The 27,849-nt window shown below is 41.0% G+C and overlaps 1 protein-coding gene across 2 annotated transcripts in view; it reads left to right on the top strand.

Annotated features, from left to right (window-relative positions):
• Positions 1 to 27,849, top strand: part of tbx21.L (T-box 21 L homeolog) — a 68,946-nt gene that overhangs the window by 21,457 nt on the left and 19,640 nt on the right. For both annotated transcript variants that reach the window (XM_041576497.1, XM_018234747.2), the window contains one exon: positions 25,082 to 25,192. The gene's annotated coding sequence lies outside the window, so the exon portion shown is untranslated. The remainder of the gene's footprint in view (positions 1 to 25,081; positions 25,193 to 27,849) is intronic.

Genomic DNA, 27,849 nt, shown 5'->3' on the forward strand with positions numbered 1-27,849 from the left:
AAACCTCACAAATTCGAATCTTGATAAAAAGGCCTCCCCATCTCTGTATATTTATGCTTATATTTATTTTTATGCTTGTCCTCCCTGTGTAAATTTGTACAGTGCTGCATATTCATCTAGCGAACAAAGTTATATATACATACAGTACATACATACAGTACATGCATACAGTACATACATACATACAGTACACACCTAGGAACACATTTACTTAGCTCGAGTGAAGGATTAGAATGAAAAATACTTCAAATTTCGAAGCATTTTTTTGGCTACTTCGACCTTCAACTACGACTTCGAATCGAACGATTCAAACGAAAAATCGTTCCACTATTCGACCATTCGAGTACTGTCTCTTTAAAAAAAACTTCGACCACCTATTTCGCCACCTAAAACCTACAGAGCACCAATGTTAGCCTATGAGGAAGGTCCCCATAAGCTTTCTAAGTATTTTTTTATCGAAGGAAAATCGTTCGATCGATGAATTAAAATCCTTTGAATCATTTCGAAGGATTTGTCCTACGATCGTTCGAACGAAGGAATTGCGGTAAATCCTTCGACTTGGAAGTCGAAGGCTTTTACTTCGATATTGGAAGTCGAAGGCTTTTACTTCGACGGTCGAATATCGAGGGTTCATTAACCCTCAATAGTCGACCACTAGTAAATGTGCCCCATACAGTTCATACATACAGTACATATATACATACGGTACATACATACATACAGTACATACATACAGTACATACATACAGTACATACATATAGTACATACATATAGTACATATATACATACAGTACATACATACAGTACATACATACATACAGTACATACATACAGTACATACATACAGTACATACATACATACAGTGCATACATATAGTACATACATATAGTACATATATACATACAGTACATACATACACACAGTACATACATATAGTACATATATACATACAGTACATACATACATACAGTACATGCATACAGTACATATATACATACAGTACATATATACATACAGTGCATACATATAGTACATACATATAGTACATACATATAGTACATATATACATACAGTACATACATACAGTACATACATATAGTACATACATACATACATACGTAGCCCCATTCCACACAGTGTTTGTTTATGTATCTTTTATATATTGTTTAATAAAGGAAGAAACATGAAAACGAGAGACAATACGTGAGAAACATTTGCCCGGAGAATAATGTATGTCAATGTTGCTACATAAGAATAAATTTTGCAAAAAAAAATCCCTTCAAAATTTACTTCTGTTGAAACTTCTTAAAAGAATGAGCACTCGCCATTGCATTTTAGCTGTGGTTATTTCTTACTCATTCAGGAAAACACCCATGTTCACACATACACACACATAGGTGCACTGCATGGGATGGATACAAGGGAAGCCCGTAAAAAGTCAGCAATTTTATACCGTGACAGCAAAAAAAAAAACTAGATTGTTTTTCAGTTCTAAAAGCAGAAAAAAAACAGCGTGCACAAATTTGTGGGAATTTTAGCGTGAATTTCTAGAAATCTGGTATGAGCTTCTTTAAAAAGGCTAAATAGGTTTATTCAACATTTCTGTGTCATTTCAGCAACACTATAAATATTGCATTCGCTAATGGAAATATTCAATGATAAAAATCAGTTTACACTTTTTTTTTCCCCAAAATCTTGAAATATTAATGACAAATGTTTCCTTTTACAAAACCAGTTATAATTCTAATACAGAGTAGGTACATGTTTTACAGGGGAAGGTGAATTTTCGAATTCAAGTTTTATACGATATAAAAAAAAAAAATAACATTTTAAGGGAAACGTTGAAACTGAAAATATTTGATCACTTCCAAAATGACATTATTTCATTCAATCATTTTTTTAAAAATTTTACTTCAAAATAGCTTGAATGTTTGACCACTATGGATGCTGGCAAGATTTTCTTTAATTGACCCAAAAATTTCAACTTTGATTTTTAATAAATCAGCCCATTGTTTTGCCAAAATGCAAATGTCTTCAGCTTTCTATTCAAAATAATGGATTTTACCCAAATGACACTAAAATTGTGCCGGTGTTTGTAATTTCCTCCATCTCCCTAAACTTACCTCTCTTTCTTTAGAAGTTTAAGGGGGCCCACAATTGCACTCTATGCACTTAAAGGGGTTGTTCACCTTGGATTTAGCATTTAGGGGCAGATTTATCAAAGGTCTAGGTGAATTTTCGAATTCAAAAAATTCTAATTTCGAGCTATTTTTTGTGTACTTCAACTAGGGAATAGTCAAAATTCGATTCGAATTTGAAAAAAATAAAATCAAAAATTTGAGGGGCAGATTTATCAAAAGGTCGAGGTGAATTTTCGAATGCAAAAAATTCGAATTTCGAGCTATTTTTTGTGTAATTCAACTAGGGAATAGTCAAAATTCGAAAAAAAATCAAAAATTTGAATATCAAAAACTGTATCTTTAAAAATTCAACTTCATCCATTTGCCATCTAAAACCTGCTGTATTGCTCTTTTAGCCTATGGGGAACCTCCTAGAACCTATTCGGATTCAATTGGTGGACTTTGAAAAATCTACGGTTTTTTTGGGGGGGAAAAACTTTGATTCGAATTCAGTCAAATGCGCTATTACTTCAATTCGTACGATTCGAATTTGGCCGAATATGGATCTATTCGATTGAAAACGGACTTATCCTGCCGAAAAAAAATGTTGGTTGGTCTTTTTGAATTCGAATTTAGAAGTTTTTCAAATTCAAAATTGGACCCTTAATAAATAAGCCCCTTAGTATGATGTAGAGAGTGATATTCGGAGGCAATTTGGAATTGGTTCTCATTTTTTTTATTTGTGGTTTCTGACTTATTTAGCTTTTTATTCAGCAGCTCTCCAGTTTGTAATTTCAGCCGTCTGGTTGCTAGGATCCAAATTACCCTAGCAACCATGCACTGATTTTAATAAGAGACTGACATATGAATAGAAGAGGGTCTGAATAGAAAGAGGAGTAATGAAAAGTAGGAATAACAATACATGTGTAGCCTTACAGAGCATTTGATGGGGTCAGTGACCCCCATCTGAAAGCTGGAAAGGGTCAGAAGAAGGCAAATAATTTTTTAATAAGACCAATTGAAAGGTTGCTTATAATTAGCCATTCTATAACATAATAGTTAACTTGAAGGTGAACCACCTAAAACAAATGCTCTGTAAGGCTACACATGTATTGTTATTGTTACTTTTTATTCCTCATCTGTCTATTCAGGCCTCTCCTATTCATATTCCAGTCTCTTATTCATATCAATGCATGGTTGCTAGGGGAATTTGGATCCTAGCAACTTGCAGAAATTGCATCTGCTGAATAAAAAGCTAAATAACTCAAAAAACGAAAAATATAAAAAATGAAAACCAATTGCAAATTGTCTCAGAATATCCCTCTCTACGTCATACTAACAGTTCATTTAAAGGGGAACAAACCTTTTAAGGCTGGTTCCACTGGGAAACTCCTGGTACCTTTATGGGTCAGTCTAAAAGTGCTGTTTAAAAGTATGTATTGAAACAAGGCAACATTTTAGACAGAACTAGAGAAGTTACACTTTTTTTTTTCTTTTTTTTTTAAACTATGTGTTTGCAACTCACCCCCCCCCCCCCCCAGTCATCACTTGGCCCAATATTTCCTGTCATACAACTTCTTTCTTGTTTCTTATATTTATGTATATCCTCTGCACCGACAGCAAAGACCAGAGGTTTTACTTACAAGGAAACTGAGTTGAGAACAAACACAACTTGGTTCATACAGTCGTTATTCCCAGGCACGGGGCTGCTTTAAACAATAGGCAAATAGAGCGTTTGCCCAGAGCCACCAATAGGCCATTCAATTGCAATTGGCTTTAAGTGAAGCACGTTAACATGTTTTTTTCAAAATGAATCAGTTAATAGTGCTGCTCCAGCAGAATTCTGCACTGAAATCCATTTCTCAAAAGAGCAAACTGATTTTTTTATATTCAATTTTGAAATCTGACATGGGGCTAGACATATTGTCAGTTTCCCAGCTGCCCCCAGTCATGTGACTTGTGCCTGCACTTTAGGATGGAACTACTTTCTGGCAGGCTGTTATTTCTCCTACTTAATGTAACTGAAGGAGTCTCAGTGGGACCTGGATTTTACTATTGAGTGTTGTTCTTAGATCTACCAGGCAGCTGTTATCTTGTGTTAGGGAGCTGCTATCTGGTTACCTTCCCATTGTTCTGTTGTTAGGCTGCTGGGGGGAAAGGGAGGAGGTGATATCACTCTAACTTGCAGTACAGCAGTAAAGAGTGACTGAAGTTTATCAGAGCACAAGTCACATGACTGGGGGCAGCTGGGAAATTGACAAAATGTCTAGCCCCATGTCAGATTTCAAAATTGAATATAAAAAAAATCTGTTTGCTCTTTTGAGAAATGGATTTCAGTGCAGAATTCTGCTGGAGCAGCACTATTAACGGAATCATTTTGAAAAAAACATGTTTTCCCATGACAGCATCGCTTTAAAAAGAGCAATACAGCGTAAGCCGTTTACATTTTGTGTCCTCTTTAGTAAGTTTTTTTGTGGTGTCCCATATAGAGGTGGTTTGTGAGGTTTGGCCTGATTTTCAGCACTGCGCTAAGGAGTTATCTCGGTGCCTCTTCTCCTGCTGGAGGATCTACAGAGCTTGAGGCTTTTCAGGTCTGTGGCTGACTTTACCCCCTACAATACCTTCTGTCTTCTAACAAAAAGAGAGTTACCGTTCCTTTAAAGGGGTTCTTCACCTTTCAATTAAATGTTAGTATGATGTAGAGAGTGGAATTCTGAGGCGATTTGCAATTAAAATATGGCATTTTAAGCCACATTTATTTTTAGGGTTTAGTTCTCCTTTAAGGGTCAGGGCACACAGGCAGATTCGGGGAGATTAGTCGCCCAGTGACAAATCTCCTCTTCTTCGGGGCGACTAGTTTTCCCTAATTGCCTTCCCGCCAGCTAAAATTCAAAACGCCAGCGGCATGGCACTCGGAGCGATTTGTTTTCCCGAAACGAGGAATCTTCGGACGACCTTTGGAAAATGAATCGCACCAAGTGCCATCCCGCCAGCAATTTACATTTTAGCCGACGGGGAGGCAGTTCGGGGACATTAGTCGCCCCGAAGAAGAGGAGATTTGTCGCTGGGCGACTAATCTTCATGAATCTGCCTGTGTGCCCTGACCCTGTAGCTTCAACTTCCAAATCCGTGGTGCTTCTTTTCAGCTCTAAAGTATCTGTCCGGGATCCCACGGTTTGTTGTTTCTCCATCACTTCACTTCTCTCTATGGGGTATGTTTATCAAAGAGTGAAGTTAGAGATCACCAGAGTCCTCTAGAGTGAAATTCCGCCACTCTCCATTCATTTCTATTGGATTTTGAAAGGCGTATTTATCAAAAGATGAACTTTCACCGTGTGGCACAGTAGGAATGGTGTACCTTTCATCATAGGCCTTGTTGACTCCTCTCCAAATGTAGCGTTTGTGATTGTGGCCAAAAAGTTCAATTTTAGTCTCCTCACTCCAAATGACTTTGTGCCAGAAGGTTTGAGGCTGGTCTCTGTGCTGTTTGGCATATGTAAGCCGGATACGTTGTGCCATTTGCCTAGTAATGGCTTTCTTCTGGCAACTCAACCATGCAGCCCATCTTTCTTCAAGTGCCTCCTTATTGTGCATCTTGAAACCGCTACACTACGGGGCCCATTTACTTAGCTCGAGTTAAGGAATAGAGGAAAAAATACTTTGAATTTCGAATGGTCGAATATGGCTACTCCGACCACCGAATAGCTTACTTCGTCCTTCGACTACGACTTTGAATCGAACGATTTGAAGTAAAAATCGTTTGACTATTCTACCATTCGATAGTCGAAGTACTGTCTCTTTAAAAAATATTTCGACCCCCTAGTTCGCCACCTAAAACCTACCGAGGCCAATGTTAGCCTATGGGGAAGGTCCCCATAGGCTTCCTACCGTATATACTCGAGTATAAGCCGTTCCGAGTAAAAGCCGAGGTACCTAATTTTACCTCCAAAAACTGGGAAAGCTTATTGACTCGAGTATAAGCCTAGGGTGAGAAATGAAGCAGCTTCTGGTAAGTTTCAATCAAAAAATTTAGGGTTTCTGCTCCCATTGGAGGTGCCAGCGTCTCGTTTTTGGATGCCGGTGACCATTCTTTGACGCCGGCGAATATTCTTGGAGACTATTCTTGGATGCTGGCGACTATTCTTAGGCACCGGCCACTATTCTTAGGTGCCGGCGACTATTCTTAGACGCCGGCGACCTTTTTTGCGCTTGACCCGAGTATAAGTCAAGGTAGAGTTTTTCAGCATATTTTGGGGGCTGAAAAACTCGGCTTATACTCGAGTATATACGGTAACAATATTCTGTTTAAAATCCTTCGAATCGTTCGATCGTAGGAGTATCGCTAAATCCTTCGACTTCGATATTCGAAGTCGAAGGATTTACATTTGCCAGTCGAATATCGAGGGTTAATTAACCATCGATATTCAACCCTAAGTAAATCTGCCCCTACATTTTTTCAGAGAGTCCTGTATTTCACCTGAAGTTATTTGTGTTTTTTTCCTTGCATCCCGAACATTTTTTATGGCAGTTGTGGCTGAAATTTTAGTTGGTCTACCTGACCGTGGTTTGGTATCAACAACCCCTAATTTTCCACTTCTTAATTCGAGTTTGAACACTGCTGATTGGCTTTCTCAATTCCTTTGATATTTTTTGTATGAGCACAACTGTATGTATGTATGTATGTATCTATCTATCTATATATATATATATATATAGATATAGATATATATTCATATATATATATATATATATATATATATATATATATATATAAAACAAACTAGGGAAAGTTGTGCTCACCACTAATTTTTAAAACCATTAAAAAACGTAGTCCCTTTGTAAAATGTATAATGAAGCAATAGAATTCTTAAAGGGACCCTGTCATCAGAAAACGTGTTTTTTTCAAAACGCATCAGTTAATAGTGCTGCTCCAGCAGAATTCTGCACTGAAATCCATTTCACAAAAGAGCAAACAGATTTTTTTATATTCAATTTTGAAATCTGACATGGGGCTAGACATCTTGTCAATTTCCCAGCTGCCCCTCGTCATGTGACTTGTGCCTACACTGTAGGAGAGAAATGCTTTCTGGCAGGCTGCTGTTTTTCCTTCTCAATGTAACTGAATGTGTCTCAGTGGGACATGGGTTTTTACTATTGAGTGTTGTTCTTTGATCTACCAGGCAGCTGTTATCTTGTGTTAGGGAGCTGCTATCTGGTTACCTTCCCATTGTTTTTTTGTTTGGCTGCTGGGGGGGGGGGAAAGGGAGGGGGGTGATATCACTCCAACTTGCAGTACAGCAGTAAAGAGTGATTGAAGTTTATCAGAGCACAAGTCACATGACTTGGGGCAGCTGGGAAATTGACAAAATGTCTAGCCCCATGTCAGATTTCAAAATTAAATATAAAAAAATCTGTTTGCTCTTTTGAGAAATGGATTTCAGTGCAGAATTCTGCTGGAGCAGCACTATTAACTGATTCATTTTGAAAAAATATTTTTTTCCCCATGACAGTATCCCTTTAATGAATCAGATAAAATTAAGTATAGGACTGGCCAGATATGGGATGAGTGTGACGTAGTTGTTCAGCTTAAATATATTGCAATATATGGACAAACAATTCCTGTTTTGTTTAAAGGGTAAGGCATTTTTCAGTAGCAGTAGCACAAATGTCTCTGTCTTAAATATATTGATAATGGGTTGAGTGCAGAGGATTCTTGTATTTGTCTATATATATATATATAATACACAAAAGCCTTGAATATCCTGTAAATTATATCCTTATAAACGGTGAGTTCTGATGTCATCAGTTATAAACGGTGAGTTCTGATGTCATTTCTGTCACATGACTCATTGAAATTTGTGTATTATAATAAATAAAGTACCCCCTGTTGTAAAATATAAGGATATTAGAAGTTACCTCGGAGTTCCATGACCTGGAACTCCGTGATTTTATTCGGCCTCGTGATTTTATATGGTCATGAAACTCCTCGGTAACTTATAATATCCTTATATTTTACAAAAGGGGGTACTTTATTCACTATATATTCAATAGCAGCAGTAAAGGGAGTTTCAGCAGAAATACAAATTATCAGTTGGAGAAGAGCAAAGGTAGGAGGCAGACTTTACAAGAAGTTTTGTCAGTGTTCATTTCATTGTGACTGTACCTGTGGTCCTGCAGTGACACACAAAAAGACCTAGTATCACACCAGCACAGCCAACACACACTTTGCCCATATATTACAAATATCTTCACAATCCGCTCCAACGCAATGCGTTTCCTATGCCGGGAACATGCACAAACAAACTCCCAAGTTATTTATTGAGAGCAATTAATCGGTCTCCTTCACAGGTTCTATATATAAAAGTCTTGTGGTTGTTGTATTGGTGTGAGAGATGGTAAATGTGAAGATGTGGGCATTGTGTATCATTAGATCGACCCTGATCCTGTGTCGTGTGTTTCTCATGTCTGGCTTGTGGCTAACAACTGACACGTTATCTTCTAAAATACTCCTTAATGGTCAAGTTTACTGGTAGGCAGACTCCAGAAAGTCACATCAGAAGATGACTGTTGATTTGGGAAGAGTTAATTAGCAAGTAAAGCCCCCAACCACTGCCCGGCATATAGACCCGTCCTGTGCCAAGTTCAGAACAGGAGGGAGTAAAAAGAAACAACATATTCCTGCCACCCCCACTAAGTTTCACTTTAACATATCAACACATCTGAATTTTCTTCCATCCGCCCTCAGAGGATTAACTATCTTTTTCCACTGTTTCCACAGGGGGTCGAGGGTTTTTTTTTATGCCTAAAAACAGAAATATTCATATAACATTAACATGTATTTATATAGCGTCAGCATATTTCGCAGTGCTGTAAAGTAAATGTGTATTATTATTATTATTATATAATATATATAACTAAATCACATGAATTACATAGATAGAACATATGGAGTTACATACATCACAACCAATACCGGTACAAAAGGTGACGAAGGCCCTGGGCAAAGGAGCTTACAATCTAAAGGGAAGGGAATAAGACACAAGGTGTGGGAGTGGGCAGAATCAGAATTAAGTGGGTGAGAAATGTGGTACTGTATGTGGTGTTGCATTTGGCAGTTAAAGGGATACTGTCATGGCATAAAAAAAATGTTTTCAAAATGAATCAGTTAATGGTGCTGCTCCAGCAGAATTCTGCACTGAAATCCATTTCTCAAAAGAGCAAACGGATTTTTTTATATTTAATTTTGAAAGCTGACATGGGGCGAGACATATTGTCAATTTCCCAGCTGCCCCAAGTCATGTGACTTGTGCTCAATCACTCTTTACTGCTGTACTGCAAGTTGGAGTGATATCACCCCTCCCTTTCCCCCCCAGCAGCCAAACAACAGAATAATGGGAAGGTAAAACAGAAATCAATAATGGGGTAGCTGCTGTCTATACAGCGAGTACTGTGCACAGGTCCAATTAAACCAAGGTAAATATCAAAAACATGCACAGTTTCTCGCTTAAAAACATTTAATGGTGCATATAAACCACAAAAATAACATATCAATATTCAATTCACACACACCACAAAGCAGTGTCTCCCCCCCAGTCTGCCTACCTGTTGTTAGCCACACCCTCCTGACGCGTTTCGCGCTATTGGGCGCTTTATCAGAGGAGCACTCTGATGAAGCGCCCAATAGCGCGAAACGCGTCAGGAGGGTGTGGCTAACAACAGGTAGGCAGACTGGGGGGGAGACACTGCTTTGTGGTGTGTGTGAATTGAATATTGATATGTTATTTTTGTGGTTTATATGCACCAATAAATGTTTTTAAGCGAGAAACTGTGCATGTTTTTGATATTTACAATGGGAAGGTAACCAGATAGCAGCTCCCTAACACAAGATAACAGCTGCCTGGTAGATCTAAGAACAACACTCAATAGTAAAAACCCATGTCCCACTGAGACACATTCAGTTACATTGAGAAGGAAAAACAACAGCCTGCCAGAAAGCATTTCTCTCCTAAAGTGCAGGCACAAGTCACATGACTGGGGGCAGCTGGGAAATTGACAAAATGTCTAGCCTCTGTTTGCTCTTTTGAGAAATGGATTTCAGTGCAGAATTCTGCTGGAGCAGCACTATTAACTGATGTGTTTTGAAAAAAACATGTTTTCCCATGACAGTATCCCCTTAAGCAGAGTGAGGGGAGGCTTCTCTAAAGAAGTGTGTTTTAAGAGATCTTTTGAAAGCAGAAAGGTTGGAGAAAGTCAGACAGACCGTGGGAGTGAATTCCAGAGGAGGGGTGCAGCCCTTGCAAAGTCTTGAATGCGAGCATGTGAGGAGATAATGAGAGAAGAGTTGAGGAGCAGGTCAGTAGAGGAGCATAGCAAGAAGCTCAGACCCTGTACAGTCAATAAAAAGAGCCGTAACTCACAGCACTGCCATTGACTATGGGGCTGATTTATCAAAAATTCGGATTTGTGTCGTTTCAAAGGTTTGATCAAACTCGACTACTTTGAAAAAAGTACAAATGTCTCCTTATTTATCAAAATATATGTTTTTAAAAACAGGGAACTGATATAAATACGACAACAAAATCCTCAGTTTCGTAACACTTTCCGTATGATTACAAGCAACAAAAAAAAAAATCCCCAAAACCTCGATGTAAATAAAGACTTCTACATGACCCCGCTGGCTTTTAGATGGCGAAGTTTTGTATTCGAGTATATCACGCTTTTTACACTTAGGGGCAGATTTATCAAAGGTCGAATTTTGAGTTTTTGTGAGTTTTTTTTCACTCTAATAAATTCAAATATAATCACAATTCGAATAGGAGTCTAAAACTCGAACGAATATTACCGACTAGAAAACTCGAATCTAATTCGACTAAACTTGGATCGAGTTTTTTCTTCGAGAAAAAGGCGAATGTCAGGAAGGCTATTAACATCTTCAAATGGATCACTGGACCGCTCCCATTGACTTCTACATGAACTAGGCAAGTTTTAGGTGGCGATAGTTGAATTCGACTTGTTCCCAGGGTCCAGGTATGATAAATCTCTTTTTCGGCTTTGGATTATTCCCAACTCGAATTTGTGAGTTTTGAGCAAAAATTCGAATTTGAATTAACAATTCGACCCTTCATAAGTCTGCAGAGAATCCAGGATTCGGTTCAGGATTCTGCCTTTTTCAGCCGGATTTTGGCTTCGACCAAATCCAAATGTGTGGCCAAACCAAATCCGAATCCAAAATATCATGTGACGTTTCATCACACAAACAAGGAAGCTAAAAAAAATTTTAACTGCTCACTCAACACGCAATTCTACTTCCCCCTCTTCCTTCTGATTTACATATGCAAATTAGGGTTCCGATTTGGTTCGGCTAAATCTTTCACAAAGGATTCAGGATTCGGCTGATTCCTAAAATAGGAGATTAGGGGGCAGATTTACATATGGTCGAATATCGAGGGTTAATTAACCCTCGATATTCGACTGCCGAATGTAAATCCTTCGACTTCGAATATCAAAGTCGAAGGATTTACCGCAAATAGTTTGTTCGAACGAAAAATCGTTCGATCAAACAATTATTCCTTCGAAACGTTCGATTCGAAGAATTTTAATCCATCGAACGATTTTTCTTCGACCAAAAAATTGCTAGGGACCTTCCCCATACGCTAACATTGCACCTCGGTAGGTTTTAGGTGGCGAAGTAGGGGGTAAAAGTTTTTTTTAAAGAGACAGTACTTCAATTATCGAATGGTCAAATATTCTAACGATTTTTAGTTCGATTTGAAGTCGAAGGTCGAAGTAGCCAATTTGATGGTCGAAGTAGCCAAAAAAAACATTCGAAATTCAAAGATTTTTTTATTCTATTCCTTCACTCGAGCTAAGTAAATGGGCCCCTAAGTGCATCCCTAGTTGAGAGTAATTTTTTGAATTCACTATTTTTAGCACTAAAAAGTTTTATTCAAGTAAACAAAAACAAAAATACAAACTTTTTATATAAGTATGCCTCTATACCTGTATATCTGCAGAGACATCAATAACAATAAATGTGTAGCCTTACAATGCCTTTGTTTTTTTAGATGGGGTCAGTGACCCCCATTTAACAGTTGGAAAGAGTACGAAGAAGAAGACAAGTAACTCAAAAACTGTAAAAATTTAAAAATGAAGACAATTTGAAAAGTTGCTTAGAATTAGCCATTTTATAACACATTAAAGGTGAACCACCTCTATAATTCATTGTTTTTGTACTTGTGCAAATTACAATCAATGTGGAGCAGTAGATATCAATGTTGTAATGGAAATGCCATCCAAGTAATGGAAGTAAATGCCATGGTCTTCTTTCTGCTCAGGAGGCTGAAACAGAAATGCCGTGGAAATGGACTTGAACTGCAACATTCCACTCGAGAAATGGGAAACGTTGGCGTGATCTGAGCATTTGCATTTGTAAATCGGACCCGCTCTACCTTCTTATGATACAAAAGCTGTTAGAAGCATCAATGCTATTGGTCGGACTCCAATTCTTAAAGCTGGCCATAAAGATTTTTAAAAGATCTTTTCGTTATCGTTAAGCTGGTCATAGATGTTGAGATTTTTAAATGTCCGATCCTCATCGTGAGACCACGATTTTCTCGGAACAATCGTACGAATTGACCATCAACTAAAAAGACCAATTTGGCAGGAAAACAAAGGGGAGCTGCTTGGCCCTGCAGACATACATACATTGTACTGGGACCGACAAAGATTTTTTGACCTGGCCGATCAATTTCCTGACAGATGTCGGCCGAAAAATCGTAAGCTGTACGATCGTTCGAATCCCACTAAACGCACGATAATTTCGAAGGATTGGTCGGACTTCTCTAAAATTGTTAGTTCGGCAAGAAGAAACGTCGCGTCTGTGGGGAGCTTTAGACCAAGCTTATCTTGTACGATTTGTCCATCAACTAAAAAGACCATTTCAAGCGATATTGTCTCGTTGAAGCCAGGAAAACTGAGGGGAGCTGGCTGCTTGGCCCTGCAAACATAGATAGACTTCACTGTGACCGATGAAAAATTTTTAACCTGGCCGATCAATTGTCATTGACGAAAAATCGTTACATGCACGATTGTTCGATTCCCACTCACCTCGCGATAATTTAACGGATTGGTTGGATTGCACTAAAATCGCCGTTCATCAAAGAAAAATGGGGACCTTTACACCTGACTATCCTGTATCTTTAACGCCTCATTTTTTTAAATAACCTGTCGGGAAAATGATTGCCATTTTCTATATTTAGCTTAATTTGTGTTTAAAAGAGAGGTGTTTCTGTACCATGGGCCCACAGTGCGGGTCACACCTGTGGTTCTGTGTGTGTGTGTGACTTATCGCCCCCGGGAGCCTTTGTGAGCACTGAACTGTGGGAGAGATGTGGGTTTCACATATTCATTTAGCTTGCGTCTGTGTAAGCTTGGGTGGCTTTTGGGAAGCCACCCAAAATGTGAAATATGCAGGGTTCTCTTACCCCCAGCACACAGCTATCAGCAACATGTCAGCATCATATTCCCTGGCAGAGCAGGTACAGTCTTGGCCACAGAAGGGATTTTTTCACACTCCACCAAAAAAAGAAATCGGAGCAAACACTGCTTGGCTGTCTATGAAAGTAAGAAATAGGGGCAGTGGTCTAACTGTAGAAGGTGCAGACCCTGAGACCGCAGGGGAGAGGTGGGCCTGCAAGAAGAGGCAGGTGGGGGGACCTGCAGTTTCATGCAAGGGGGCCCTGAAAATTTTCTTTTGCAGGGTGACCCGAGCCCACAAAGTTTCATTAGAAGGTTGAGAAAATGTGAGGAACAGGAAGTCCATAGTTACATAGTTACTTAGTTAAATTGGGTTGAATAAAGACAAAGACCATCAAGTCCAACCCCTCCAAATGAAAACCCAGCCCCATACACACACCCCTCCCTACTGTCACATAAATGATATATCCCCATATCTATACTAACTATAGAGTTTAGTATCACAATAGCCTTTGTATTATGTCTGTCCAAGAAATCATCCAAGTCCCTCTTATAGTCATTAACTGAATCATCACCCGGCAGTGCATTCCCCAACCTCACTGTCCTCACTGTGATGAACCCCCTACTCTGTTCCTTTAAATGAAACTTCTTTTCCTCTAGTCTGAAGGGGAGGCCTCTGGTACGTGATTCTCTTTATGGGTAAAAAGGTCCCCTGCTATTTGTCTATAATGTCCTCTAATGTACTTGTAAAGTCTAATCATGTCCCCTCACAAGCGCCTTTTTTCCCCCAGAGAAAACAACCCCAACCTTGTCAGTCTCCCCTCATAATTTAACTCTTCCCTCCCTCTAACCAGTTTAGTTGCACTTAGTCTCTGCACTCTCTCCAGCTCATTTATATCCCTCTTAAGGACTGGAGTCCAAAACTGCCCCCATACTCCAGATGAGGCCTCACCAGGGACCTATAAAGAGACACAATTATGTTTCATCCCTTGAGTTAATGCCCTTTTTTATACAAGAACTTTATTTGCTTTAGTAGCCACAGAATGACACTGCCCAGAATTAGACAACGTGTTATCTACAAAGACCCCAAGATCCTTCTCATTTAAGGAAACTCCCAACACACTGCCATTTAGTGTAGAACTTGCATTTAGATTATTTTTGCCAGAGACACCGGAGACGTAGAGGAGCATTAAATACATCAAAAAAGCGCCAGATTTAAATTATTGTAACCTGGCAGTCAGAATTTTAGGGCAGAGACTAAAAAAAAAAATCCCAAAAACCTTGATATAAATAAAGATTTTACAGTTTGATAAGGACCACTACCATTGGCATTTTCATGGTTTAGAGTAGGGATGCAGCAAATCCAGGTTTAAGTTCGGGATTCTGCCCTTTTCAGCTGGATTTGAATTCGGCTGAATCCAAGTGCCTGGCCAAACCAAATCCGAAGCCAAAAAAATCATGTGATATTTTTGTCACACAAACAAGGAAGCCACTCGCTGTTCTCTTTCCCTCCTTATTTACATATGCAAATTAGGGTTCTGTTTCTCTTTCACTCAGGATTCGGCTGAATCCTAAAATAGAAGATTTGGTGGATCCCTAGTGTAGCGTAATTATTCGAATACGCTGTTTTTAGAACTAAAACGTTTTATTCTGGGAAACAAAAAACAAACACAAACTTTAATAAATCGGCCCCTATATATCTGGAGACACCTATATAACAATAAATGTGTAGCCTTACAAAGAAATGAGACGTAGAGGGGCATTGAATGCATCAAAAAAGGGGTCAGATTGAAATTATTGGAACCTGGAGGTCTGAATTTAAAGGCAGCGACTCAACACTCTCCTAACTATAGAGGAAAGTAACGACACTTTCATTTAAGCAAGATTGTATTGTTTGAAATTATGGGGTGTCCGCTCATCTGTCCAAATCTTTAATCCCAAATTACATAATTACTTCGTTAATTTGGGTTAAAAAAAATTAAACTCCATCATTTGGCGCCCTTCCAAATAAACCTTATTTATTATAATATTTTTGCAGTATTAAGATAGAAAAATGGATCCCTTAAGAGCAACGGTCTCCAGACTTTTTTTTCGGGTTGTGGACCCCCCTTTGAAGTTTAGCATTTGGTCAAGGCCCCCAGGTTACAGCTGTATGAAAGCTTTGCTGTTTCTATGATGCAACCACAGATTAAATATTTAGGGCAGAAAAAAAAAATGTTCACCACAAACCTCATTCTCATTAACCCTCAAGCTGGACTTGCAGGAGTATCTAGAGTTGCAGAGATTCTCCCAAATCTCTGGTCTACAAGCTGGACCTCTCCAGCCGCTGCTCTGGGTCCCCCTTTGGAACCACTTCTATAGAGTCCAGTCTGTCCATTCTCCTGTCTATCCAAACAATATACATTCATGCAAACTGTCCTTATGCTATGGGACTGATGATGTGGATTGCTCTGACTTATGGGATATATAATATATCCCATATATACAGTATATATATATTATATTATATTATGGATGTAAGAATTCAAATGCAGGGGCATCCGCAGCTGTGGGAGCTGGAGCCATGGCAAGGTTATAGAGAGACTGACTAGTCCATTAGTATTGGCATTCTAGGGGGGTGTGATGGATCATTTCTAAGAGAATTAGTGGTATATGTGAATTTGTAGAAGGGGCGAGAGCATGTGGTGTATATTTGGGACCTGGGGCCGAGAGGGAGTAGAAGAGAGCGGGTGCCGAGTAAAGGAAGGGGACAGGGCTGAGATGACAGCGTGTGGTGTGTGTGGTTTGTGCTGTTTCCTCACCTTAAGGCAGAGAATCATTAGAGAAGGGCTTATCAAACATCATCTTTAACTCTTTCCCTGCTGCATTTCGACGGGCACCCTTGGTAGAACACACTTTTGCTGACTGCCCATCTTCCTGTTCTCTCTATTAGCAGATCAAAATACGTTTCCCCACAGCACCGACCCCCCGGGCAAACCACTCAGTGTGCCAAATGAAGGTCATTTGCTCCTGTACTCGCTGCAGATGGATTCAACGGGTCTGCTTTGGCTTCATTGAAAGCCGTGGTTCTCCTGGTTTATTTTGAAGAAAACCACGTTTCCTAGTGAATTTAACTTAAGATGCCACTGGAATAGTGCCCCATGAATGGTTCTGGTGTTTCTGACAAACGGTACGGTGGATCAAAGACTGGATCACAACAGGGGCCTATGTAGACTGCTCGTATTAACGCCCATATGCAAAACTCTCCGTCCTGATATAAGTCCATCATTTTAGTCCAATACATGGGCCAACAAGCTGCTAACTTGGTCTGGAGTGGGTTAGTGCAGGTGCTTTAAACAAGCAACGGAGATCACAAATTGACACGTTGCATTATGGTATTTGCACCCAAACTTCCACATCGCTGCCAATGTGTCTAATTTGCCACTGCACCTAATGATACTGAGATTCTTCTACCACCCTACATCTGGTGGAAGCCCCAGAGTTCCAATAGCGAGTTATGCCAACTGGCATAGCAGACTTGCGACCTGTGAAACGGATGTCAACACCATTTTGAACATGCGCGTTGGAAGGGAAGCAACAGAAAACGCCAGAAGCAACTTGCTCCTTATTTGTGTCTGCTTTGACATACTGGGTGCGAGAGATGTGGGGGTCAAGAAAAACACAATTTGCACCCGACCCTATCTCACGGAAAGAGCTTTCATAGTGGAATTTCTTCTTAAGAGTTCCAAGTTGATCACAGTGCTCCGTGTGACATTTGCCTAGGGGCATCTACGAAATCTCACGTGCCCCAGATCATAGTAAGTTAGGTTGAAAAAAAGATACACGTTCATCAAGTTCAACCTTTGAACTCTATTTTAAACTGCCTAACTGCCAGTTGATCCAGAAGAAGGCAAAAAAAAAAACAACAATTTGAAGCCTCTCCAATGTTCCACAGAGGGGGAAAAATTCCTTCCTGATCAACTTGTACTATGAGCTATCTCCCATATCCCTGTATTCCCTCACTTGCTAAACACCATCCAACCCCTTCTTATACCTATCTAATGTATCAGCCTGTACCCCTGATTCACTTCCCAGCTCTCCCTGTAACACCCCTTTCCCTCCTCTAATCTCATTGGCTCCCTCCTGTCTGCTGGGAGGAGCTACTGGTGAATAAAGCATCCGACCCTTCCTTGTACCTATCTAATGTATCAGCCTGTACCACTGATTCACTTCCCAGCTCTCCCTGTAACACCCCTTTCCCTCCTCTAATCTCATTGGCTCCCTCCTGTCTGCTGGAAGGAGCTACTGGTGAATAAAGCATCTGACCCTTCCTTGTACCTATCTAATGTATCAGCCTGTACCCCTGATTCACTTCCCAGCTCTCCCTGTAACACCCCTTTCCCTCCTCTAATCTCATTGGCTCCCTCCTGTCTGCTGGGAGGAGCTACTGGTGAATAAAGCATCCGACCCTTCCTTGTACCTATCTAATGTATCAGCCTGTACCACTGATTCAGGGAGACAGTTCCACATCTTCACAGCTCTCACTGTAACAAACCCCTTCCCAATATTTAGCTAGAACCTCTTTTCTTCTAATCGGAATGGGTGACCTACTGATAAATATCAGCGCCCTCCCACACCCAACTTCAGGGCCGGAACTAGGGGTAGGCAGAGTAGGCACATGTCTAGTGTGCAAAGCTTAGGGGGCGCCAGGCACGTACCTGCTCTGTCGCCTACCCCATGTCCGGTCCTGTGTCTCCCTGACTACCACTGGTAATTTCCGTTTGCGCGCATGCGTTTAGTTTCACACATGCGTGATTGAGCACACACTAAGCCAACGCCGTGGCCGGCCAGGTTGCCTAGGGTGCCTCGCTGGGTTGGACCGGCTCTGCCCAACTCCCACCTTCCTTTAATAGACCCACCCCGCCGATGATGTCACAAAAGAGCTGGGGCGGACAGGCATGCACCTATAAAAGTCAGAAGCCGGCAGTGTAAGGTTACGGGTGGGGAGAGCAGGTAGAAGAGCTCAACCCAAACCCGGGGGGAGTGAGGTCGGCTTGAACCCACCCGACCTGTGGGTAAACCTGCGGGTATCGGGCTGGCCTGCACATCACTGCTGGGTGCATTCGCAGTGGACTCAACTTCCATTGCCGCGTTTACACTGGAATTTTAGGGGGAAAAGATGCGTAACGGATAAAACTTGTCAATTCGTAGATGCCCCTAGGCAAATGTCACACGGAGCACTGTGATCAACTTGGAACTCTTAAGAAGAAATTCCGCGATGAAAACTCTCTTTCCTGCCTGCAGCTACTTCCCCTTCAAATAACCACTAAATGTGCTGCCTATGACTGAGCCTGTCCCGGTCTGACTGCCCTAAAAACCAACACAAAGCAATAAGGATGCCATAAATAGGAAATATAGGTCGAGCATAAAGGAGTAAAAGGCTAAAGACAACTGGGGGTCAAATTATTGCCACCCCAGAGTGATTCTACATGCTCAACTTTTACCCCATGCCGGGTTCCTCTTCCTCCAAAAAACTGCAGCCATTTTTTTTACCTCCCAGATTATCCTTGTGCTGCAAGGACACAAATATCTTTAGTAATCTTGTACTTGGTAATGGCAGTAGAATATGAGGGTGACTGACTAGAATCCCTGCCATGATTTTAGGTTTCTTTGTTCTTTAAACACATAAAATAAAATACTCTTATATGTCAAAATGTATATTTTGTTGCACCATCTACTCCTCTATGTATATATATAGGGGCCTATTTACTAATACTCCAATTTTTCTGGTCAAGATTTTAAAGGGTGCAAACTCGAATTTTTAGAGATTTATTATACAGGTATGGGACCTGTTATCCAGAAAGCTCAGGACCTGGGGTGTTCCGAATAACGTATCTTTCCATAATTTGGATCTTCATTCCTTAAGTCTACTAGAAAATCATGTAAACCTGAAATAAAGCCAATAGGCTGGTTTTGCTTCTAATAAGGAATAATTATATCTTAGTTGGGATCAATGACCGGTATGGGACCTGTTATCCAGAATGCTCGGGACCTGGGTTTTTTCCATAATTTGGATCTTCATACCTTAAATCTACTAGAAAATCATATAAATATTAAATAAAGCCAATAGGCTGGTTTTGCCTCCAATAAGGATTAATTATATCTTAGTTGGGATCAAGTACAAGCTACTGTTTTATTATTACACAAAAGAAGGAAGTCTTTTTTTAAAATTTGGATAAAATGTAATCTGTGGGAGATGGCCTTTCCAAGATTCGGAGCTTTCTGGATAAGGGATCCCCTTCCTCAAAGCTGCTAAAAATAAGAATCCGAAAATGCTCCATCTCAAACCATTCCAGGTAACCATCGCCAGATGTCCTTCAAGATGTTTCTCGACATCGTGATCCGTGCTGGTTTTCATCAATGAGAAAAAGCCGGACAATTGGAACTGACGCGCGAATTTGTTGCTGCGACTTTTTCTTGCTGCTTGTTTTTTTTTGATAAACGAGTTACATTTGTGGGTGGGAGTTAGGCCGACTTTGTTTTAACCTAAGATAATTTTTAGTAAACATTCCCCAAAATGTGTGTGGTTTGCAGCATCGGACTGGAGGTCAGAGCCCACCAGGGCTGCCGTCTCAGGGGCCCCAGCCGTATCCCCGCACATACCATATTTTATCTTGTTGCAGCCTCTGTCAGGGCCATGACGGGTGCAGTGTCGATTCTGCACCTTTCCCTTCCGCCCCAACCACATACCTTCTACCCCCAAATAATACATAATACATAAATAATACATACACACACCACTGGTTTGGAAAGAGATGGCCTCAGTTGTTGATTTTGACACAGTAATAAGAATAATTAACATGTAAAACATTTTAACCTTTTACCAACCGTTTATATAACAAACCTTTATAACATTATTCCCCCACCCGGGGGAATGGGGGTGGGGTGGCTGTACCCCAACTGTCAAGATAGTTCCTGTTCCATTTCTCCCAAGCCCTAAACCAGGCTGCCTACCTTCCCATGAGGACCCAGGCTACTTCAACTCACTATGAAATACCCCCTTTTAACTTCCCCTGGGGGTCCTTGTAAAGGTACCCTCCGCCAACTGCGACTTAAACCACCCATCTACAGGGAGGGAGGGCGGGATGCTGCCTCCACGTCCCGACGCCTAATGGTAAGTATTACCGCTGCTTCTACAGTAACCGCGAGCCCAGGGCCCCTCCAGCCAATCACAGCCTGCAATGAAAAAAGGGGGCTACTCCTCCGCACCGTCAAGACCCTGCTACCCCTATCCGGGTCGTGGGGTCCCAGGGTGGAGGTTAGGGTGCAGCACCAGGACAGGGAGTGGGACTGAATCAGCAGATCGAGGCCGGGGTCCAACGGGTTTTTTCCTGGTGTCCCACCAGCCCGGTCTGACCCTGGTGTTTTGGTAAATGTGCCCTGTTTTTTGCATGTATATATATATATATATTTAGCACTTTCTCTGCAGGACTTTTATGCCAATGAATTTCCAAATTGATATTATGGGTATGAACTATTCATGCAAGACAACAGAAGTTATGTGGAAATAATGAAGAGGGGCTATTGTTGGTCTGTCCCAGTAGTTCCCCGGGACATTGGTGACAGTAGTGGGATCATTGTGCGAGTGACATCAGCTCTCTCCTATTTACTGTGCCTGCTTGTTGAAATCACGTGATAATCATGAAATGTGGCTCGGACTCCTTACTCATCTCGGGGGGCCGTGTGGTTTCTGCTTCCACCGTGGGAGGTGATGTCATCAACTAGCGGCTGTTTCCAGGCTTGGTTTCTTCCCCGCACTATAGTAAGGGAGGGGGTGGAGCTGCCGAACTTACAGAAAATTCATATCAAATCAGAAAGAAAAAGCCAAATTCAAGTCAGGATGAAAGGCAGTTCAGTTTTTAGCATCCATTTCAAATAGAACAGACAAATGCTCCTTTCAAATGACGATCAAAGGAGAGACTCTCCTTAACTCTCACCGTTTTGTATGAAAATAAATCAATTCAAATGCACAAGAAACCGTGGGGAAACGTAAAATCATAACGGGGTCAATTCCAGGGAAAAACAAAACCGCGGCTCACCTGAAACCGATAAAACCGGTGCCAATTCTGGGAAATGTAAAATCAGGCTTCTCGTTTACATTATAAAAAAAACAATAATCTACAACGTTATCAAAGGTTTTTTTTAAGTTCACAAATGAATATAACATAGGGGTATGATATTCTGATCATAACTAGGGGTTTAGGTGCCCCATCAGAGGGCTTTTCCCTCCTCTTTTCTTCTGCCTTTCCCTATGGAGTGATTCTCTTGCAGCTTCTTCGGGTCTTCTCGCAGCTGCGCATCCTCAGTAGAGAGAAAAGCCGAACTTTAACGAAAAAGCCGCTATTTCATCCTACTGCGTCTGCCCTGGGAAACTGAAAAACCGAAAAAGCAGGAGGAGGATCGCTCAGCGGTGCTCACTACAAGAACCCCGGGCCAGTGTGGTTTTCTGCTGGGCTGTCAGGTAAGTAAAAGTAATCACTTGGGGGTGCCCACCTCTTGTCACCCCCAAGTAGAAAATAGTATTCCTTCTCCTTTAAGGACCAAATTTTCAGGTTTTTAAACTCTTTTAGTGCAGAGAGGCCAATTGTGAGCCTCAGCAGCCCTATTCCATTCTCTTTTCTGCTCTGATTTTCCTTGTAATCTCAAATTTCTCCATCCTTCCTTCCCCTACTGTTTTATTCTAAACTTCCCCTTCCTTCTTTTTTCCACTTCTCAGTGTCGGACTGGCCCACAGGGATACCAGGAAAAGTCCCGGTGGGCCCATGTGTCAGTGGGCCCTCATACTGCTAAACATTTGGCATGGCCATCCCCTATTTCTATGGCAAAATAGATGGAATAATAGCTTATAGTATTATAGTATGTAAAGAAAAGTGACTAGGAGAAAAGAGGTTGAATGAGGAAAGGAAGACTAATAGTACTAAGAGTGGCCCCTGGTCAAAGTTTATTGGGTGGGCCCTTGGTGTCCCAGTCCAACACTGGCAGTTCTGATCTCATTCTTCCAAAATAACCAGAGCCCCACGCTGCATTAAATTACTCTTTGAAAACAATCCAGAACCTTAAAACCACTAGTAAAATATCAGAACTGCCACAAATTCAGGATTCAGTCAAATCTCTGCTGGTAAAAAAGGACCGCTGATAAGACAAATGTGTTTATATAGTAATATGTTGTTTTAGTATTCAATTTAGGCGCCTGCTCAAAATGCAGATACTTCTGTTGTAAATACTTTAGTAATTGGCTAAATGTATAAAGTCTAGTTTTGTTGCACCAACATTCTAGGAATGAACACAACAAAGCCCGACTTCCTTTTGTCCATGTCATTGGGAATACATCTTATTTCTTATAGTTCACTAAACCCTACCAGAATAAGCCAAAATCCTATATTGGAAAGTACTATTTGGAACAATTCAGAATGGGCAAATATGTCTTTCTTCTCCAAACTTCGTGATTGTAAAGCTTTCCTAATGTTGGTTATTGGGTACAAACACAACTATTTTACATCTCAGGAGTCAGTATGCACAGACACTGAAGCTCCTTATACCACTCCTACCCTAAGTCATGCCCACAATTTCACGACCACCCCATACAGTGACCAAATTCACCAAATGGCACAACAACCCACAGCATCACAATGGCAGAGACCTCCAACATCAAATGACCCAGAGCATCAATGACGTAGCATCCCTCACTATCTAACATACTGACCCAGGGCCGCCATTAGAAATTGCGGGCCCCCATACAAGCCCCCATACAAAAAAAATTTCTGGGCCCCCCATAAAAGTTTTTAAAAAAGCAATGGTGGCCATGCCCCGCATACAAGTTAAAAAGAAACATTGGGGCCCCAGAGAATGTTTTTTAAGAAAACATTTGTGGAAGGGGCCTATGGAGTATTAAAATAATACAGTGGTGGCCAAGAGTTTACTAAAATAAAAAAAAAAACACATTGGTGTTCAGTTGAACTAAACTCGTGGCTTTGGGTCTTTAGCTTTGACTCTTTTCGTGGCTTCGAGACTTGAACGTGGACTCCTTTTGTGGCTTTGGGTCTTTTCGCAGCTTCGAGACTTTAACTCCTGGTCTTTGTGCGGCTTCAACTCCGTTCAGGACTTCAGCTCTTCAGGACTTCGGCTATTTGGGACATCAGAGGTTCGGCACTGTCTATGGGGGCACTTTATGGCCCGGTACAACAGTACCCCCTGTGCCCCCCTGATGCGGCCCTATACTGACCACAAACTGGAGCTGCCCACCATCTTTACCTGGAGTCATGGGCCACTTCCATCACTGTCATATGCCTCTAGGCCCATGCCTAATTATAAATCCTGCCCTGTTTACAGATACCAATAGAAGACATATGATATTGGGCTATACTGTTTGATATGGAGAGAACAGCCTGACGGACACATACAAAACTACACTGATAACTGTTGTATAAAATGATAACAAATACTGTTTCATACTATTAAAGACTGACTTTCACTTTCCATGTATATGAGCAGGGTTTCAGTTTAGTCCTATTCTAGTAACTGTAGTTTTCCTTTGCCGCTGAAACATATGAGAATAAGTGTCAGTATGAAACGCGTGTGCTTGACGCTATTCCCCCCCTCCCCATACTGAGCTGTGACTCACTTAATGACCCTGCTCATGAAAATGGATATTACTCACAATACGAAAAAAAGCACACACCTGGAAAATTTGATTTTTTTTTTAACTTTCATGAAATGTGGTTGTGTTGGTCTTTGTAGTGGGAGTATTTATCCTTTTTGGCCTTTCTGAGAAATGCTTGTTGGTTCTCTACTTGCACTGATTAGTTTCTTTTTACTGCCAATTCAGGCTCATTTTCTGTTGTGTTTTTTATTTTGTTGATGCATTTATGTTCTATTCCAGCAACAGATTAAAGCTCAGCCAATTAAAATGGTATGACAGAAAGAAGAATACTGGTTTGGGCAGGAGTTACATATATTAAATTATTATGTCTCCTCCAGACCACCATCATAACTTCTAGTGTCCTACTGACACAGCCCTCAATACTCCAGAAGTATTATGTGCTGCTACTCATCATTACACTGGATAATTATTTAGAATCATCACCACCATAATGCATAGCATAAAGGAAGATAAGGAAGGTGTCAGAGAACAAAGTGAGAGGAAGACAGAAATATAGCGCTGAATCATGGTGGAAAAACAGGAAATGGAGAAAAAGATAACGTAAAAGTCAGAGGAAATAGCTCATTGCATGAAGCACCCATTCTACAAAATATTCAGATAGGTTTGCTTGTTAGAAGATACATAATTATTCCTAGGGTTGTCCTTGGCAAAATACCTTGGAGCCAAAATACCATTATGTGTTACAAGGCAATAATGCAGGGGAGGTCCCAGCTAAAGTGGTACTGATCCAATGGCTTGTGATACAGCAGTACTCAAGAAAGTTACAGCTCTTTCTGTTTCCACAGGTTTCCCAGAAGATGAAGGTTGAAGACTGCATGGACATAAAGATAGGTTCCTGAGATTTGAGAAGTAGACAATAAGCTGTTATCTTGCAGATGCTGAAGACAGCTGTGAAGGTAAGTTCTGATCTACTTGATTTTCTAACAAGCAATAAAATGTTTTTTCAGGCGCCCCCTGGGCCATGAGTGTATTGAAGATTTGGCATGTAGCAAGGTAAGTAGCCAAATTAGGAGGTTTAATACAAAAGCAGTCCTTAGCCAGGTCAAGCCAAGTAGTCAATGGAAAAGCATAAGCAGATCAAAGGACAGGCCAAGTTATACCAGGACAGGTGATCACGCAGCACATTAAGTAGGGTTTTGCAGACACTGGAGTGGAGCGGCTGTAAGACTGGGGCAGGGAGTAGGCACAAGAATAGGAGCTGAGCAAACTGGAGATCTGTAGCTTGATTGATATGGCAGGGAGGCAATTCAGAACAGCTGAGAAGCAGATGGCAGAGTGCTAGGAAGTTGGCAGAGAGATGAGCGAGCAGCAATGCAAAACAGACAAGGTTGACATGGAGAGGACCAGCGCTGAAGGAACAGGAGAACAACCAGTGAACTGCGGAGACTAAAGGAAAAAGATTGGAGATCTCAACCGTGATCACAGTCAACTCCGCAACACAATAACTTAACATGGAAAAATGAATGGAGAATTATAGATTCAAACTCTCCGGGGATCATTTATAAAGTTCGCGCAGCGCATATTTATTCGCAAATGGTAGTTTTACCCCTGCTTTTTCCTGAACACCAATAAATTGCACTGCTCTGCCCATCTTTCTGAATTCGCATTGTGAATACGTTTTCTCGAATGGCTTGCAAATGAGACGGGTGTTTGCGTGAGTGCGCCCGCTGTGCGAGGTTGTTGTTGACAGTAACGTCAATTTGCAATTTGCTAACCATTTCGCGAATATTTTATCCTCCACCAAAGTTGTGGCGTAATTTAAAAAGCTCTTATTTTGAAAAAAAAAATCGCAATTCTGTTTGCACACTCTTATTCAGCTTTATAAATATAGCCATGCGCAGGGCAAATAAATCCACTGTGCAGTTTATAAATGAGCCCCTGTGGGTTTCCATTGGAGAATATAGATTGTATTCTATATTAGATGATCTCTTCTTGGGGAGGCTAAGCTTCCTTAACTCTTCAATATACTCCCTGGCCATGTTGTGTGTTTCCCCAAGTATCCCATACACCTCTCTCGTTTTTCGAGATAACCCCTATGGTTGAACCAGGGCAGTGCAGGGGATACTTGGGTTGCAACATTTTGGCGCAGAAGAAAGTTACCCAGGCTGGTGTGATTTTTATGAAAGGCACTCGCCAGCCCCAGAGATTTGCCTCTCTTGGAGCTGCCCAACCTACTGCCACCCTAGTGTTTTAACCTTTAGGCCTAGTTTAAGGCTCAGACTGGAATCCTGACCTCAACATAATCTTCTGCATTCAGTGGGCTACGGTCTCTGCTAGAATGAACTGCACTCTGCTATGTAAGGAGCAATGTTCCCCTTCTGAAGGAAGAAGACTTTATTGTTTCAGCTGATGGGGGCTCTACCATTTATCCACCAGATTTATATGCAAAGAATCCGTGATGAGAAAGCAAAACCAAAATCCCTTTCCTCATTCTGGTGAAAAGCATAACATGCAAAGCAATTGTGAGCTGATACATGTGGGCCTGTCAGAACCACCACCGAGTGTTCTTCTTTAGAGCATTAGTTGTTATTATTGTACTTACAGAGCAGTTCCTCATAGGGATTTCCAGTAGGTGGCTGGGTAAGGTTGGAAGCTGCACGTTGCGTGGCCTGTGGTCTGATACATGCGGCTCCCTCTATGACTCAGGCTCATCTCACATTGACAACGTCTCTTTCTACCATTTCATTTTCAGGGGGTGGGAAGTCCTAGTGACTGAACTCAATGGCATGTGCAACTGTCAAAGGTGAACAGTGTGTGGGAAACACATTGGAATGAATGTGCACCTACAACTGCCACCTAAAAACGCCAGATTCAGGGCCCCAGTTTCTAAAAGATACTTGGCATATACCTGTGCTGCGGGAGCAGGGGTAGAAAGAAAAGGGGGGAAAAAGGCAAATGGGGGTATGAAGTTATATCTCAAATATTAAAGGGATACTGTCATGGGGAAAAAAATTTTTTCCAAAATGAATCGGTTAATAGTGCTGCTCCAGCAGAATTCTGCACTGAAATCCATTTCTCAAAAGAGCAAACAGATTTTTTTATATTCAATTTTGAAATCTGACATGGGGCTAGACATATTGTCAATTTCCCAGCTGCCCCAAGTCATGTGACTTGTGCTCTGATAAACTTCAATCACTCTTTACTGCTGTACTGCAAGTTGGAGTGATATCACCCCCCTCCCTTCCCCCCCCAGCAGCCAAACAAAAGAACAATGGGTAACCAGATAGCAGCTCCCTAACACAAGATAACAGCAGCCTGGTAGATCTAAGAACAACACTCAATAGTAAAATCCAGGTCCCACTGAGACACATTCAGTTACATTGAGAAGGAAAAACAGCAGCCTGCCAGAAAGCATTTCTCTCCTAAAGTGCAGGCACAAGTCACATGACTTGGGGCAGCTGGGAAATTGACAAAATGTCTAGCCCCATGTCAGATTTCAAAATTAAATATAAAAAAATCTGTTTGCTCTTTTGAGAAATGGATTTCAGTGCAGAATTCTGCTGGAGCAGCACTATTAACTGATGCGTTTTGAAAAAAACATGTTTTCTGATGA

This window comes from Xenopus laevis, chromosome 9_10L, assembly GCF_017654675.1.
Source record: "Xenopus laevis strain J_2021 chromosome 9_10L, Xenopus_laevis_v10.1, whole genome shotgun sequence".
Lineage (NCBI taxonomy): Eukaryota > Metazoa > Chordata > Amphibia > Anura > Pipidae > Xenopus > Xenopus laevis.